A 16,482-nucleotide genomic window follows, 5' to 3' on the forward strand; every position below is an offset into this window, starting at 1 on the left:
TTACCCAAAGACATCGTAAATCTCCTCTGTCAGTGCTATATCTCATAGAGGCCCATCCCCAGTGGAACAAACACAATACTCTATTCTGTCGAATGTAACTAATATTATAATGTAATACAAGCATTATAACATCATCTTGCAATTTTCCACGACACCTTGTTCTCAGTTGTGCGCCGGGGCCTCCCACTCTTTCTATTCTGGTTAGAGCCAGTTTGCGCTGTTCTGTGAAAGGAGTAATACACAGCGTTGTACGAGCTCTTCAGTTTCTTGGCAATTTCTCAGAACAAGAATAGACTGACGAGTTTCAGGAGAAAGTTCTTTGTTTCTGGCCATTTGAGCCTGTAATCGAACCCACAAATGCTGATGCTCCAGATTCTCAACTAGTCTTAAGGCCAGTTTAATTGCTGCTTAATCAGGACAATAGTTTTCAGCTGTGCTAACATAATTGCAAAAGGGTTTTCTAATGATCAATTGGTCTTTTAAAATGATTAACTTGGATTAGCTAACACGTGCCATTTGAACAGGAGTGATGGTTGCTGATAATGGGCCTCTGTACGCCTATGTAGATATTCCATAAATCTGCCGTTTCTAGCTGCAATAGTCATTTACAACATGAACAATGTCTATACTGTATTTCTGATCAATTTGATGTTATTTTAATGGACAAAAAAATGTGCTTTTCTTTCAAAAACAAGGACATTTCTAAGTGACCACAAACTTTTGAACGGTAGTGTAGTTTAGCTCGTCTGGTGGGCTCGTGTCACTGGGCAGCTCTCGGCTGTGCTTCACTTTGTAGTCTGTAATGGTTTGCAAGCCCTGCCACAGCCGGTGTAGTACGATTCGATTTTAGTCCTGTTTTGACGCTTTGCCTGTTTGATAGTTCGTAGGAAGGCATAGCGGGATTTCTTATAAGCTTCCGGTTTTGAGTCCCGCTCCTTGAAAGCAGCAATTCTAGCCTTTAGCTCAGTGCGGATGTTGCCTGTAATCCATGGCTTCTGCTTGGGGTATGTACGTACGGTCACTGTGTGGACGACGTCATCAATGCACTTATTGATGAAGCCAATGACTGATGTGTTGTACTCCTCAATGCCATCGAAGGAATCCCGGGAACATATTCCAGTCTGTGCTAGCAAAACAGTCGTGTAGCTTAGCATCTGCTTCATCTGACCACTTTTTTATTGATCTAGTCACTTGTGCTTCCTGCTTTAATGTTTGCTTGGAAGCAGGAATCAGGAGGATAGAATTATGGTCAGCGATGGAGAGCTTTCTATGTGTCTCTGTGTGTGAAGTATAGGTGGTCCAGAGTTTTTTTCCCCCTCTGGTTGCACATTTTAACATGCTGATAGAAATTTGGTAAAACGGATTTAAGTTTCCCTGCACTGAAGTCCCCGGCTACTAGGAGTGCCGCCTCTGGGTGAGCGTTTTCTTGTTTGATTATGGTGGAATACAGCTCATTCAATGCTGTCTTAGTGCCAGCCTCAGTCTGTGGTGGTATGTAAACAGCTACGGAAAATACAGAATCTCTCTAGGTAGGCAGTGTGGTCTACAGCTTGTCATGAGAAACTCTTCCTCAGGCGAGCAATAGCTCGAGACTTCCATAGATATAATGCACCAGCTGTTATTTACAAAAATACATTGTCTGCCGCCCCATGTCTTATCAGACACCTCTATTCTATCCTGCCCGTACAGCGTATAACCAGCCAGCTCTATGTTGATAGTGTCGTCATTCAGCCACGACTCAGTGAAGCATAAGATATTATAGTACAAGCTGACGTCTGTGTTGTATCAATTGAAAAGTATAGGTCAATTTGCTGTCCAATATATTCTGTAAAACTTGTATCTTTAAGCCATTTTGGTTGGAAGAGACATTTAGGTTGGTCACCTACTAAATTAGAATCGAAATATTTAAGAGATGCTGGAGCATGGTCAGAGATGACAATGCTATCATAAAAGCAATCTTACATCTTTAGAGCGTAATGCTGCTGAGATAAAAAAAAAAAAATGTAGATTCGGGAATAGGTCTGGTGAGTGCTAGATTAACAGGAGTATTCCACATCATCTGGTTTCATTTCTCTCCAAATCTCTAAGTTTAAATCCTTCATAAAATTCTGTATGTTTTTCCAAGATTGGGTGTGGGAGTCGTTCGAACCCGAGGTGCGATCGTTAACAGGATCTAAAGTGAAATTAAAGTCCCCTGCAACAATATAATTACCTGGAAGTGTGGAAAGGTTTAAAAACAAATCATTCAAGAATTTAGAGACATCTTTGTTGGGACCATACACATTAATTAAATTCAACTGCTCAGACAGCAAGGTACCCCATATAATAATATATCTGCCGGTGGGATCACAAATTGTTTGCAATATCTGATATGGAATGGACTTAGTGATAAGAATAATAACTCTCCTTGCATGTGAGCTACATGAGGCTGCAACGATCTGCCCAGGCCACCTCTTGTCTCATGTGAGCTACATGAGGCTGCAACCATCTGCCCATGCCACCTCTTGTCTCATGTGAGCTACATGAGGCTGCAACCATCTGCCCAGGCCACCTCTTATCTCATGTGAGCTACATGAGGCTGCAACCATCTGCCCAGGCCACCTCTTATCTCATGTGAGCTACATGAGGCTGCAACCATCTGCCCATGCCACCTCTTGTCTCATGTGAGCTACATGAGGCTGCAACCATCTGCCCATGCCACCTCTTGTCTCATGTAAGCTACATGAGGCTGCAACCATCTGCCCAGGCCACCTCTTATCTCATGTGAGCTACATGAGGCTGCAACCATCTGCCCAGGCCACCTCTTGTCTCATGTGAGCTACATGAGGCTGCAACCATCTGCCCAGGCCACCTCTTGTCTCATGTGAGCTACATGAGGCTGCAACCATCTGCCCAGGCCACCTCTTGTCTCATGTGAGCTACATGAGGCTGCAACGATCTGCCCAGGCCACCTCTTGTCTCATGTGAGCTACATGAGGCTGCAACCATCTGCCCAGGCCACCTCTTGTCTCATGTGAGCTACATGAGGCTGCAACCATCTGCCCAGGCCACCTCTTGTCTCATGTGAGCTACATGAGGCTGCAACCATCTGCCCAGGCCACCTCTTGTCTCATGTGAGCTACATGAGGCTGCAACCATCTGCCCAGGCCACCTCTTGTCTCATGTGAGCTACATGAGGCTGCAACGATCTGCCCAGGCCACCTCTTGCGTATCTTAGGAACGTCGCCAGATAATAGATGTGATTCTTGCAAAAATATGATCTTCGTCTGAAGTGGTGTTAATCTACTTATTACCTGTTTTATTTTGGTGTTTTTATTTAATCACCTACAGTTACAGGATGTAAATTTAACCTTAACACTATGAGTCATCAAATTTACCAGAGACACTTGAACTAAAACTTTGCCCCATAAGAGCACATTGGATCAGCCTAATATACCAACAGTCCTCCGTTCCCACCATAAACAAAAACACTTTGTTATTTTTCTCCGGTAAAGACAATAACGATTCTTAATCTTAAATTTGATCGTTTATTTACGTATTAGGGTACTTAAGGTTTGATTAAAAACGTTGTTTGAGTTGTTTGGAAAAGTTTATTAATAACGTTTGGGATTCATTTTGTAGGAGGGAAACTGGATGGATAATTGACTGAAGCGCGCCAGCTAAACCAAGTTTTTATTGATATAAAGAAGGACATTATCGAACAAATGGACCATTTGTGATGTATCTGGGACCTTTTTGAGTGCCAACAGAAGAAGATCACTACACCTTCTGCCCCTCCACTTGTCATTGCACCATATTGTGTTCACCATTTAACAAAAAAACAAACTAAATACCAGGAGTGAGCCAGAATATGAGACCACCGTGATCTAGCCTCATATAGGCCTAAATAAAACAAACCCGCACCAGGATGTTCCAATGCATAAAAGAAAAGTTTCATGGTACATTCAATTATAATAAGGCTTACTTTTAAACGGCCCTGTTATTATAGTTCAATAGACAGTGCTACTATGTTACTAGATACATTATAACACGGTGAACTGGCTCAAATTTAAATAACTCTTTGTAGATGAAACCGAAAGCAACAGTTTGAAAAATGTCAAAAGAAATTGGTCAAAGTTTAACTTTACGTTGCTATTGCCTCTTCTTCAGCGTTGCTCCGCTTCCACACCTCTGCCGGCCTAGCTTCTCAAGAAACTGCACCGCCCCAGCTGGTGTTTCACAAATGTAGGATCGATCGCCGTGGGAGACCCTTAAGCCTGCTGGAAAGATGTTTCCATACCGGATAGCCTTAGCCCGTAGCCGCTGCTTGACACTGTCGAAGAGTTTTTGCTGCTTTTGGACTTCTATGGAGAGATCTGGGAAGAACATAACTTGCCGATTCTCGTAGAGTACTCTCCCTTTCGCCCTGGCTGCATTCACCATACGCATCTTATCTTTATAGTTTAAGAACTTCATTATCAGAGCCATCGGGGTGCGTTGGGGTCGGATCGTGGGGCCAGAAATCCGATGAGCTCTCTCAATGATCAAAGGAGAGTGGCACCATCTCCAGAGCCTCAGGAAGCCACCTCTCTAGGAATGAGCAAGCATCGCTCCCCTCAGCACCTTCGCGGAGATGTACTAGTCTCAAGTTCAATCTCCTGCCGGCCGCCCTCCAAATCAACTAGTTTAGAGGTAAGCGATTCAACTTTTTCCTCAAGAGCGGTGATCGTTGCCTGCAGGGCTATAATGTTGTCTTCAGTTCAAGAGATGCGTACCTCAGCCTGAGAGATTTGCCCAGCACATTCTTTGACTTTGTTTTTAACGTTGTCCACAGCAGACAGTATATTTTAGAATTTGATATCATTAATGTCTTTGATGGCCTTTATCTTCGGAGGTAACGGCACTGCACATGTTTATCTCCTCAGTCTTGCTTCCACCACTAGCACATGAAGCTTGCACGGCCCCTTCGTCCTCAGACTCTAAACTTTCACTCGTTCAGTCTGCCTTTTTGGTGTGACTCTTCTTTGTCGGCATTGTGGGTTTTGGAAGCTAATAAACTATTACTGCCTTTCCTGGTACATTAAGCTTAAGGGTGAACTTATTTCAGGATTTATTTCAAATTTGTAGCGGAGCTAAAAAGATGCGACTGATCAGCTCTGTGCTCTACTGGAAGCCCCGAGGTGCCTTATTGCTATTATAAACTAGCTACTAACTTAAATGGTTTGTCATACCCGTAGTATACCACGGCTCTCAGCCAATCAGCATTCTGGGCTCGAACCACCCAGTTTATAATGCTCAAAACATGGATTAGCACTTTGATTGAATGTGTGCTAAGGATAACGTGCTTCTACACCTGCATTGCTTGCTGTTTGTTGTTTTAGGCTGAGTTTCTGTACAGCACTTCGAGATATTAGCTGATGCACGAAGGGCTATATAAAATAAACTTGATTGATTGATTGATAATGTGTGTGGATTAAAATTTGCGCAGTTTAATGTTAACTGAGTATCCTGATGTGAAACTGATTCTCATGGATATTTTCTATTTAAGCACCTGTCATTTTGTTTGTCTGACAGAGGCGGGTAATAAGGTTGGCATGCTTTCGTGTTTTCTTATGAACGAGCTTATTGCTTCAGTTTGTTGCTCTTTGACCGGTATTGTAAGTATTTGGCACCTGTTTATCCCTCACACTAATATAAAGGATTACTCTAAGACAAGGAAAGTCAAGAGTTGCTGTTGCCTCCTCACTGTTAGAATTCAATCATTGGTTGAACCTGTCATTGAATTCTAGCATTGTCATCCAACGCAGCTGTTTTTATCTCAGTGTCGAAGTCATTTCTGGGTAACAATTAAGTACTTTACAGTGATGGTTTTCAATTAAAATGGTAAAATAGAAACAAAATAGATTCTGAGAACAATTTGTCAAGCAAGAATTTTGTTAGGAATGGCGGAGTGGTCTGAGTTGGGAGGGGAAAACGGAAGATTAGCTGTTACTGGCAGAGTGGTTTGGAACTTTCCTGTTGGTCTATTAACTAATTTACTGCATGGTGATGTCACAAAAAAATAACTGCACTGCCTAAATGAAATGCATTGACAAGTTAGTTACTCTTTCCCCCGATGAGGAAATGATGTGCTCCAGTCAACTGCATTTTCTTCAGTCACCGTTATTTTCAAGTTCTCTTCATCCATGCAGAAGAAAGATATATTTTTTTCATGAACTCTGTCCCGTTTGTTCTAATAATGAAGACTAAATGTATTCATAAAGGGCTTTTTATTGAAGTGATATGACAAACTTGATATGACAGAATCTAGACAATTACAAAATGTGACATATGCCAAACTCGTGTACCTTATGACACCATGAATCTTACCTTTGTATCTGGTCTGCAAAGAAATAACCTTAAAATCAGACCAGCTGTCGACAACTATTTCCAACGTGCTTGGTTTACTTCTGTTGATACTACGCAGGAATCCAGACACCTACAGCACAGTGAAAACAAAGTATGATTCATAAGGTTGTATAGTTAGGCACTGGAAAGTTAGCCCACTTCTACCCCTCATAGATGCTAACATGTTGACCAGACCGGACACGTCGCGTGCGCGTCGCAAAATAAATTTAGAAATCCATGTTATTCAATTATTGCACCCACACTGCTCGCGCGCCAGTGAGCGTCTGCGATGCCAAGAGCCAAAATAGAACTCTTTTCTATTTCTGACGCAGATCGCGCTGAAAGTCCTGCCTCTCCCATCTCCTCATTGGTTATACCCACGTGGGTGATTGAAAGACTAACTGTTTTGCCGGTTGTCTGGTTGTCGTGGTAATACTATGAAAGTTTAGATGCCAATCACCATATAAGTTCAAAGATGAAAAAGCCTGGAAGGAGGAGAGATGACTAGAAACGATTCGATTGGCCGTTTTGTGTGTGGATTAATTGTCGGAGTAGAGGATCTTGTGCATTTCAGGTAAAATAACAACTCAATGTTTATATCCCAGGACAAATTAGCTAGCAACAGCAAGCAAGCTAAATAGGACAAATTAGCTAGCAAGTGCAAGCTAACTAGCTAAATTGCCTTACATGTTTAATGCTTTTCAACCTGTCCCCAAATTAATGTCATTGGTTCAGTTTGTTTTGATATTTTAACCTGCGTGTCGTGATCGTGTTTGGTGTACGGGGACAAAATAAATGTATGCACGATAGAGCACGATGGCGCACGCGCGCAGCCGGTTTGGGTTCCGTGTAACTGCTTAACGATAGGATCTTCTGACGGGCACTTTTGTTAAGAGCCCCGACGTTTGCTGTAAACATTAACACCCATCACTTACAGTACTGTATTTGAAACATAAGGTTCATATCAGCCAGATTATTAATTTTTTTTTTAAGGTTAAATTACTACACACATTCATAGCGTTAATGTTCCCACATGACCATATCGGAAAACAGACGAAAGACAGAGGCGACCACCTTCGGTTCAACCAAGAACTGTCCTCTCCCAGCACAATGCCAAAAGACAATTCCTGGTTGAATCGCTGATAGCCCACTTTGTGCCTTTAGTGTAACGGTCACCGTTGCATGAAGAAGTGGACCAAAGCGCAGCGTGGTAAGTGTTCATGATTTATTAATAAAACTGAACACTGAATAACAAAAACAACAAAGAGACCGAATGAAACCGAAACAGTTCTGTCTGGTGCAGACACACAAAAAAAAAACAGAAAACAACTACCCACAAAACACATGTGGGAAAAGGAAACCTCAGTATGGTTCTCAATCAGAGACAATGATAGACAATGATAGCCTCTGGTTGAGAACCACACTCGGCCAAAACACACAGAAATAGAAAACGTAAAACACAAAACGTAGAATGCCCACCCCAACTCACGCCCTGACCAAACCAAAATAGAGACATAAAAAGGATCTCTAAGGTCAGGGCGTGACATGTAGGCTGCAAAGGCACAGCAAAAATATGGAATATTAGGCTTACAGCCAAGCATACTTTTAAACTTTTCTGTAAATGTGACAGCATAATTCTTTCAGCAACCGGCAGTTCATCCGAGTTCAGAATCTTCATTTGTGAGCAAAACAATGGTGAACATAACTAGCACCCACGCACAGGCTGAAATGAGACACAGCAGGATTAGGCCTATTGCACGACAGAGTAGGTTAATATGGTCATACAAAGTAACCAAATCACTCAATTTGTTGTGCTGTTGACTGTCTCCAAATGGCAAGCTTCTTCACAGTGGTTAACTAGGCAAGTCAGTTAAGAACAAATTCTTATTTTCAATGACGGCCTAGGAACAGTGGGTTAACTGCCTTGTTTAGGAGCAGAATGACAGATTTTTACCTTGTCGGTTCGGGGATTTCGATCTTCTAACCTTTCGGGTTACTAATCCAATGCTCTAACCACTAGGCTACCTGCCGCCCCAGCATTGAGACAATGCTGAAACATCAATCCATGGGCGAGTCAGTGGCACATAATTGTTTGTGCAGAAATTAAAATGAAAGAATAGTTATCTTTCAAAGTTTCACAATGCTTAAGTTGTTTTGAGTGTACTGATATAAGTAGGACACGTGACATCCCGGCAACTTTGAGAAAAAAACACCCACTTTATATCAGAGCTGTCTCGAGATGGCTATGCATATTCATGGCATGAGGCTAGTAGCATAGCGTCTATCTCCATGGAATACAGGCGGTTGAGATCAACCCTTATGGAATATTTTAAAAATGATTACAATAATGAAATGTATCCACCAACCCAAAGAAATTATAGGCGAGAGCTAGACAGCTCTACGTGTCGCTTTGTGGACAACAACTCCCATTTGAAGGGCGGAGAGACATGTATCTTGTCAGTATATCCATAATCTTTGGTTAAACTCATGGGTACGCTAGCAATTTACGTTTGTCATTTAGCAGACGCCAGAGCGACTTACAGTTAGTGCATTCATCTTAAGATAGCTCGGTGGGACAACCACATATCACAGGCATAGAAATACAATTTTCCCTCAAAGTAGCCATCAGAGTCAGAGCTAGAAAGGGAAAGTGCAAGTTAAGGTGAGTTGAGGTGAGAAGGGGGGTTGAGGTGAGAAGGAGGACTATTTAAGATACTGTTAACATTGGATGTTATTCTTCAATAACACAGACCCCAAAGCAAATCAGGGGGTGAAAAATATCTTTATTCAAAGAAAACAAATCATAGTTATGCTGGAAAATAGAAGGTCATTCTTCCCTGTCCTCAATGGTTTCTCCACTGAACAAAAATACCACAATTTATAACCCCCCCACCCTAGCCTGTGGTTGAAAGTCATCCGCAGAGAGGGAGGATGGAGGGGGAGGAGGTGGTGGATTAAGGAGGGAGGAGAAGGTGGAAAATAGTTTCCTAGGGTTAGAGGCAGCTCAGCCACAGAGCAGGAGGGGACGACCGAGAGGAAAGAGGACAGTGCGAGTCATAGGATGTGGAAAGGGAGGAGAGTAGGGTTAAAGAGGCAGAATCAGGATTTAGCAGAAGGGAGATGACAGGATAGAAGAGGAGAGAGTAGTGGGAGGGAGAGAGCGATGATGGCGCATGACCATCTGGGTAGGGGCTGAGTGGTTGAGTTGGAGGAAAGAGACAGAGAAGGAAACAACATGACCATCTGGGTAGGGGCTGAGTGGTTGAGTTGGAGGAAAGAGACACAGGAAAGGAAACAAAGCTGTGATCAGAGACTATTATTAGGCAGTGAGATTATTAGGCAAACAGCCTCCAGTAAAGATGAGAGGCAAGCGACTTGCCTGCCTTGTGAGTGGGAAGGGATTGGGAAAGGGTGAGGTCAAAAGAGGCAAGGAGCGGAAAGAGAGTTGGAAAGAAATGAATCAAAGACAGACATCAAAAAGTCAAGGGACTGATGGGTAGTCCGCAGGTTAGCAGGCCACTGGGAAGACAGGCAGCACTTAAAGTAGATGGACCTAGCTAGTAAAAAAGACTGTACTAGGCCACGACAGATAAAGACACAAAATGTCTGACAGTCTTGACTTGAATGAGAACTACCATCTATGAATTATATGTCTATATTTGGTTGCAGCTGTCAGTTTGCCTTTCGAAAATGTCAAAATACAATCGCAGTTAAAACGTAGCTTGGAAAGCAAATGCAGTCATTACTAAATGTGTCATGTGATAGGTATTTTACCTTTACAATTTTTGTAACTTTTTTTCATAACATTTGATTCATGAAATATTTAAATCAGTCTACCTCACATGAAGGGGTTTTAATGTCATTCTCTACAAACCATAATGTGAGCAGGCAACTACATGAAACTAGAACAAGACATATTAAAATGCACGCTATGGTCCAGGTCGCTAGTGCGAGTTCCTTTACACTCTCAGAACAGATAAGTATGCTTTTTCTAAGAGTGGACTAACATAGCGGAGGAACTCACCGACAGCCTGGACTAGCACTACCCCCTAAACTCAGTCTTGCCCTGCTGCCGCACAGTGGGATAGTGAGCTCCCAATTATTTTCAATTTATTTAACTTATTGCTTTATCCAGGAAGTCCCATTGAAGTAAGAAAAAGGCCTATTGTACAAGTAATGTAAGACCTGGCGTATGCATCAAGGTTGTGCATGATAATCAGATTATTATGAACAGGTAGAACCTGATCCTAGATCAGCACGCCTATTGTAAGGTGCTTTATATATAAGGACCCTGGTGTCTGGTGGTCTTTAGACCACTGGGATCTGGGGTGATAGATACAGACCCTGGGTTCAGGTTGTCTATAGACCGCTGGGATCTGGGGTGATAGATACAGACCCTGGGTTCAGGTTGTCTATAGACCACTGGGATCTGGGGTGATAGATACAGACCCTGGTGTCTGGTGGTCTCTAGACCCTGGGATCTGGGGTGATAGATACAGACCCTGGTGTCTGGTGGTCTCTAGACCGCTGGGATCTGGGGTGATAGATACAGACCCTGGGTTCAGGTTGTCTATAGACCGCTGGGATCTGGGGTGATAGATACAGACCCTGGTGTCAGGTTGTCTATAGACCACTGGGATCTGGGGTGATAGATACAGACCCTGGTGTCTGGTGGTCTCTAGACCCTGGGATCTGGGGTGATAGATACAGACCCTGGGTTCAGGTTGTCTATAGACCGCTGGGATCTGGGGTGATAGATACAGACCCTGGTGTCAGGTTGTCTATAGACCACTGGGATCTGGGGTGATAGATACAGACCCTGGTGTCTGGTGGTCTCTAGACCCTGGGATCTGGGGTGATAGATACAGACCCTGGTGTCTGGTGGTCTCTAGACCCTGGGATCTGGGGTGATAGATACAGACCCTGGTGTCTGGTGGTCTCTAGACCGCTGGGATCTGGGTGATAGATACAGACCCTGGGTTCAGGTTGTCTATAGACCGCTGGGATCTGGGGTGTTTTCATCAGTCCCACATCATAGCACAACGTTTTGCAAGGAACAGTTTACTCTAAACACTCTGCAACATGACATGAAAGCTGTAGTCTGCCAACAGTACAGCCGTCTCCTATTCCAGGCACCAGTAATGAGGATATGGTGATGGATTCTGAGAGAAAGGTGCCAGAGAATGAAAGTGGCTATGTGTCACATGATGACGCTCCATGATTCATCCCACCTTCCAGGTGCGATGGACTTAGCCACAAACACAGGGTGCTACATTTTCTATTCTTAGTTACTCAATTTTGTAGTGGAGTTATTTTTTTTTCAGTTTTAAAGCAAATTTCCTGCAATTCTACATATTATGCCATGACTTATGCCATGTTCATATGATATCTGAGTAAGTGACTAACAAGATCAATGGGAGCCCCCTGGAGGTCAGGACCCCTGGGCACGTGCCCTTCATGTATTGGTAACTCACCCATGATTATTACAAGGTTTAGCCAGCTGGTTAGACTATGGGCGATTCCACAGTGAAATTGAATAAAGGATATCCTCCCCGGATGAATCTCACAGTGATCTAGTCAACAAAACCCGGAAGGTCGGGAACGCGGAGCACAGTGTCGGGATGAACAGGATCCAGAACTACCCATCCTGCTGTGTGCTGGATCCAGACAGCCAGCAGCCCATAGCCAGGGTTCTGACCTAGCCCTCCAGTGTCATGGGTATGTACCATCTACACAACTCTCACCTGAACAGAACCAAGGGGTGCTTTTATACATATGACATGTTCCCCTCTGAAAATAATTACCAAAACTATGGTTCGTACCCTGTCCCAGGTATCCTGTACACCCTGCCGGAGCACAGAGGACAGGGGCTGGCCAAAGCCCTGGTCAGCAGCATGTCCAGGAGGCTCTATGCTCAGGGCTACTCAGTGTACTGCTTCATAGAGGAGAACACACTGTCCTACAGTCTCTTCACCAGCCTGGGCTTTACTGAGGACCCTCAATACAGGGCTGCATGGTACCAGTTCCATTATTAGTGTTAGCTAGTTCTAGCCTTTATTAAAGACCCTCAATACAGGGCTGCATGGTTCCCCTTTAACAGTTTGCAACTAAGGTCTTGCATAGAGATCAATGTTGACAATAAAAGCTACTCGATCCACATAAAAAGCAAGTGTATGGAAAGATCATATATATAGTTGAAGTCGGAAGTTAGTCATTAAAACTAGTTTTTTAACCACTCCGCACATTTTCCTGTTAACAAACTATAGTTTTGGCAAGTCAGTTAGGACATCTACTTTGTGCATGACACAAGTCCTTTTTTCAACAATTGTTTACAGAATATTTCACTTATAATTTCCTGTATCACAATTCCAGTGGGTCAAAAGTTTACATACACAAAGTTAACTGTGCCTTTAAACAGCTTGGAAAATTCCAGAAAATGATGTCATGGCTTTAGAAGCTTCTGTTAGGCTAATTTACATCATTTGAGTCAATTGGAGGTGTACCTGTGGATGTATTTCAAGGCCTACCTTTAAACTCAGTGCATCTTTGCTTGACATCATGGGAAAATCAAAAGAAATCATCCAAGACCTCATAAATAAATTGTAGACCTCCACAAGTCTGGTTCATCCTTGGGAGCAATTTCCAAACGCCTGTAGGTACCACGTTCATCTGTACAAACAAAAGTACCCAAGTATAAACACCATGGGACCACGCATCCGTCATACCGCTCAGGAAGGAGACGCGTTCTGTCTCCTAGAGATGAAAGTACTATGGTGCGAAAAGTGCAAATCAATTCTAGCACAACAGCAAAGGGCCTTGTGAAGATGCTGGAGGAAACAGGTACAAAAGTATCTATATCCACAGTAAAACAAGTCCTATATCAACATAACCTGAAAGGCCGCTCAGCAAGGAAGAAGCCACCGCTCCTAAACCTCCATAAAAAAAGCCAGACTACGGTTTGCAACTGCACATGGGGACAAAGATTGTACTTTTTGGAGAAATGTTCTCTGGTCTGATGAAACAAAAATAGAACTGTTGGTCATAATGACCATCATTATGTTTGGAGGAAAAAGGGGACGCTTGCAAGCTGAAGAACACCATCCCAACCGTGAAGCACGGGGGTGGCAGCATCATGTTGTGGGGGTGCTTTGCTGCAGGAGGGACTGGTGCACTTCACATAATAGATGGCATCATGAGGGAGGAAAATTGTGTTGATATATTGAAGCAACATCTCAAGACATCAGTCAGGAAGTTAAAGCTTGGTTGCAAAAGGGTCTTCCAAATGGACAATGACCCCAAGCATACTTCCAAAGTTGTGGCAAAATGGCTTAAGGACAACAAAGTCAAGGTATTGGAGTGACCATCACAAAGCCCTGACCTCAATCCCATAGAACATTTGTGGGCAGAACTGAAAAAGCCTGTGTGAGCAAGTTGGCCTACAAACCTGACTCAGCTACACCAGCTTTGTCAGGAGGAATGGGCCAAAATTCACCCAACTTATTGTGGGAAGCTTGTGGAAGGCTACCCGAAAAGTTTGACCCAAGTTAAACAATTTAAAGGCAATGCTACCAAATACTAATTGAGTGCATGTAAACTTCTGACCCACTGGGAATGTGATGAAAATAATAAAAGCTGAAATAAATCATTCTCTCTACTATTACTCTGACATTTCACATTCTTAAAATGAAGTGGTTATCCTAACTGACCTAAGACGGAATTTTTACAAGGATTAAATGTCAGAAATTGTGAAACTGAGTTTAAATGTATTTGGCTAAGGTATATGTAAACTTCCGACTTCAACTAAATCTTATCTCAGCTCACGATAACAACACCCACCCGTAGCACACGTTCACCCGGTCACAGGTGCACCTCAGCCACGCTCAAGTTACAAAACGATATCATAACCGCCATCGAGAAGAGACATTACTGTACAGCCGTCTTCATCGACCTGGCCAAGGCTTTAGACTCTGTCAATCACCACATTCTTATCGGCAGACTCAACAGCCTGGGTTCCCTAATGACTGCCTCGCCTGGTTCACCAACTACTTTGCAGACAGAGTGCAGTGTGTCAAATCGGAGGGCATGTTGTCCGGACTTCTGGCAGTCTCTATGGGCGTAGCACAGGGTTCAATTCTCGGGCCGACTCTTTTCTCTGTATATATCAATGATGTCGCTCTTGCTGCGGGCGATTCCCTGATCCACCTCTACGCAGACGACACCATTCTGTATACTTCTGGCCCTTCCTTGGACACTGTGCTAACTAACCTCCAAACGAGCTTCAATGCCATACAACACTCCTTCCGTGGCCTCCGACTGCTCTTAAATACAAGTAAAACCAAATGCATGCTTTTCAACCGTTCGCTGCCCGCACCAGCCCGTCCGACTAGCATCACCACCCTGGACGGTTCCGACCTAGAATATGTGGACAGCTATAAATACCTAGGTGTCTGGCTAGACTGTAAACTCTCCTACCAGACTCATATTAAACATCTCCAATCCAAAATCAGCTTTCTATTTCACAACAAAGCCTCCTTCACTACTTACCCTAGTAAAACTGACTATCCTACCGATCCTCGACTTCGGCGATGTCATCTAGAAAATAGCTTCCAATACACAGACTGCATCCAGTTTGCTGAGTTATCACAGTACCATCCGTTTTGTTAACAAATCACCTTATATCACCCACAACTGCGACCTGTATGCTCTAGTCGGCTGGCCCTCGCTACATATTATTCGCCAGACCCACTGGCTCCAGGTCATCTATAAGTCTATGCTAGGTAAAGCTCCGCCTTATCTCAGCTCACTGGTCACGATAACAACACCCACCCGTAGCACACGTTCCAGCAGGTATAGTGGGGCAAAAAAGTATTTAGTCAGCCACCAGCTGTGCAAGTTCTCCCACTTAAAAAGATGAGAGAGGCCTGTAATTCTCATAATAGGTACACTTCAACTATGACAGACAAAATGAGAAGAAAAAAAATCTAGAAAATCACATTGTAGGATTTTTAATGAATTTATTTGCAAATTATGGTGGAAAATAAGTATTTGGTCAATAACAAAAGTTTCTCAATACTTTGTTATATACCCTTTGTTGGCAATGACAGAGGTCAAACATTTTCTGTAAGTCTTCACAAGGTTTTCACACACTGTTGCTGGTATTTTGGCCCATTCCTCCATGCAGATCTCGTCTAGACCAGTGTTGTTTTGGGGCTGTTGCTGGGCAACACGGACTTTCAACTCCCTCCAAAGATTTTCTATGGGGTTGAGATCTGGAGACTGGCTAGGCCACTCCAGGACCTTGAAATGCTTCTTACAAAGCCACTCCTTCGTTGCCCGGGCGGTGTGTTTGGGATCATTGTCATGCTGAAAGACCCAGCCACGTTTCATCTTCAATGCCCTTGCTGATGGAAGGAGGTTTTCACTCAAAATCTCACGATACATGGCCCCATTCATTCTTTCCTTTACACGGATCAGTCGTCCTGGTCCCTTTGCAGAGAAACAGCCCCAAAGCATGATGTTTCCACCCCCATGCTTCACGGTAGGTATGGTGTTCTTTGGATGCAACTCAGCATTCTTTGTCCTCCAAACACGACGAGTTGAGTTTTTACCAAAAAGTTATATTTTGCTTTCATCTGACCATATGACATTCTCCCAATCTTCTTCTGGATCATCCAAATGCTCTCTAGCAAACTTCAGACGGGCCTGGACATGTACTGGCTTAAGCAGGGGGACACGTCTGGCACTGCAGGATTTGAGTTCCTGGTGGCGTAGTGTGTTACTGATGGTAGGCTTTGTTACTTTGGTCCCAGCTCTCTGCAGGTCATTCACTAGGTCCCCCCGTGTGGTTCTGGGATTTTTGCTCAACGTTCTTGTGATCATTTTGATTCCACGGGGTGAGATCTTGCGTGGAGCCCCAGATCGAGGGAGATTATCAGTGGTCTTGTATGTCTTCCATTTCCTAATAATTGCTCCCACAGTTGATTTCTTCAAACCAAGCTGCTTACCTATTGCAGATTCAGACTTCCCAGCCTGGTGCAGGTCTACAATTTTGTTTCTGGTGTCCTTTGACAGCTCTTTGGTCTTGGCCATAGTGGAGTTTGGAGTGTGACTGTTTGA

General features: G+C 43.5%; 1 pseudogene; it reads left to right on the forward strand.

Moving 5' to 3' along the window:
- The first annotated feature begins 5,119 nt into the window (after positions 1-5,119).
- On the forward strand, positions 5,120-12,401 carry LOC129828446 (glycine N-acyltransferase-like; annotated as a pseudogene).
- Positions 12,402-16,482: the final 4,081 nt, after the last annotated feature.

Source organism: Salvelinus fontinalis, chromosome 30 (genome assembly GCF_029448725.1).
Source record: "Salvelinus fontinalis isolate EN_2023a chromosome 30, ASM2944872v1, whole genome shotgun sequence".
Lineage (NCBI taxonomy): Eukaryota > Metazoa > Chordata > Actinopteri > Salmoniformes > Salmonidae > Salvelinus > Salvelinus fontinalis.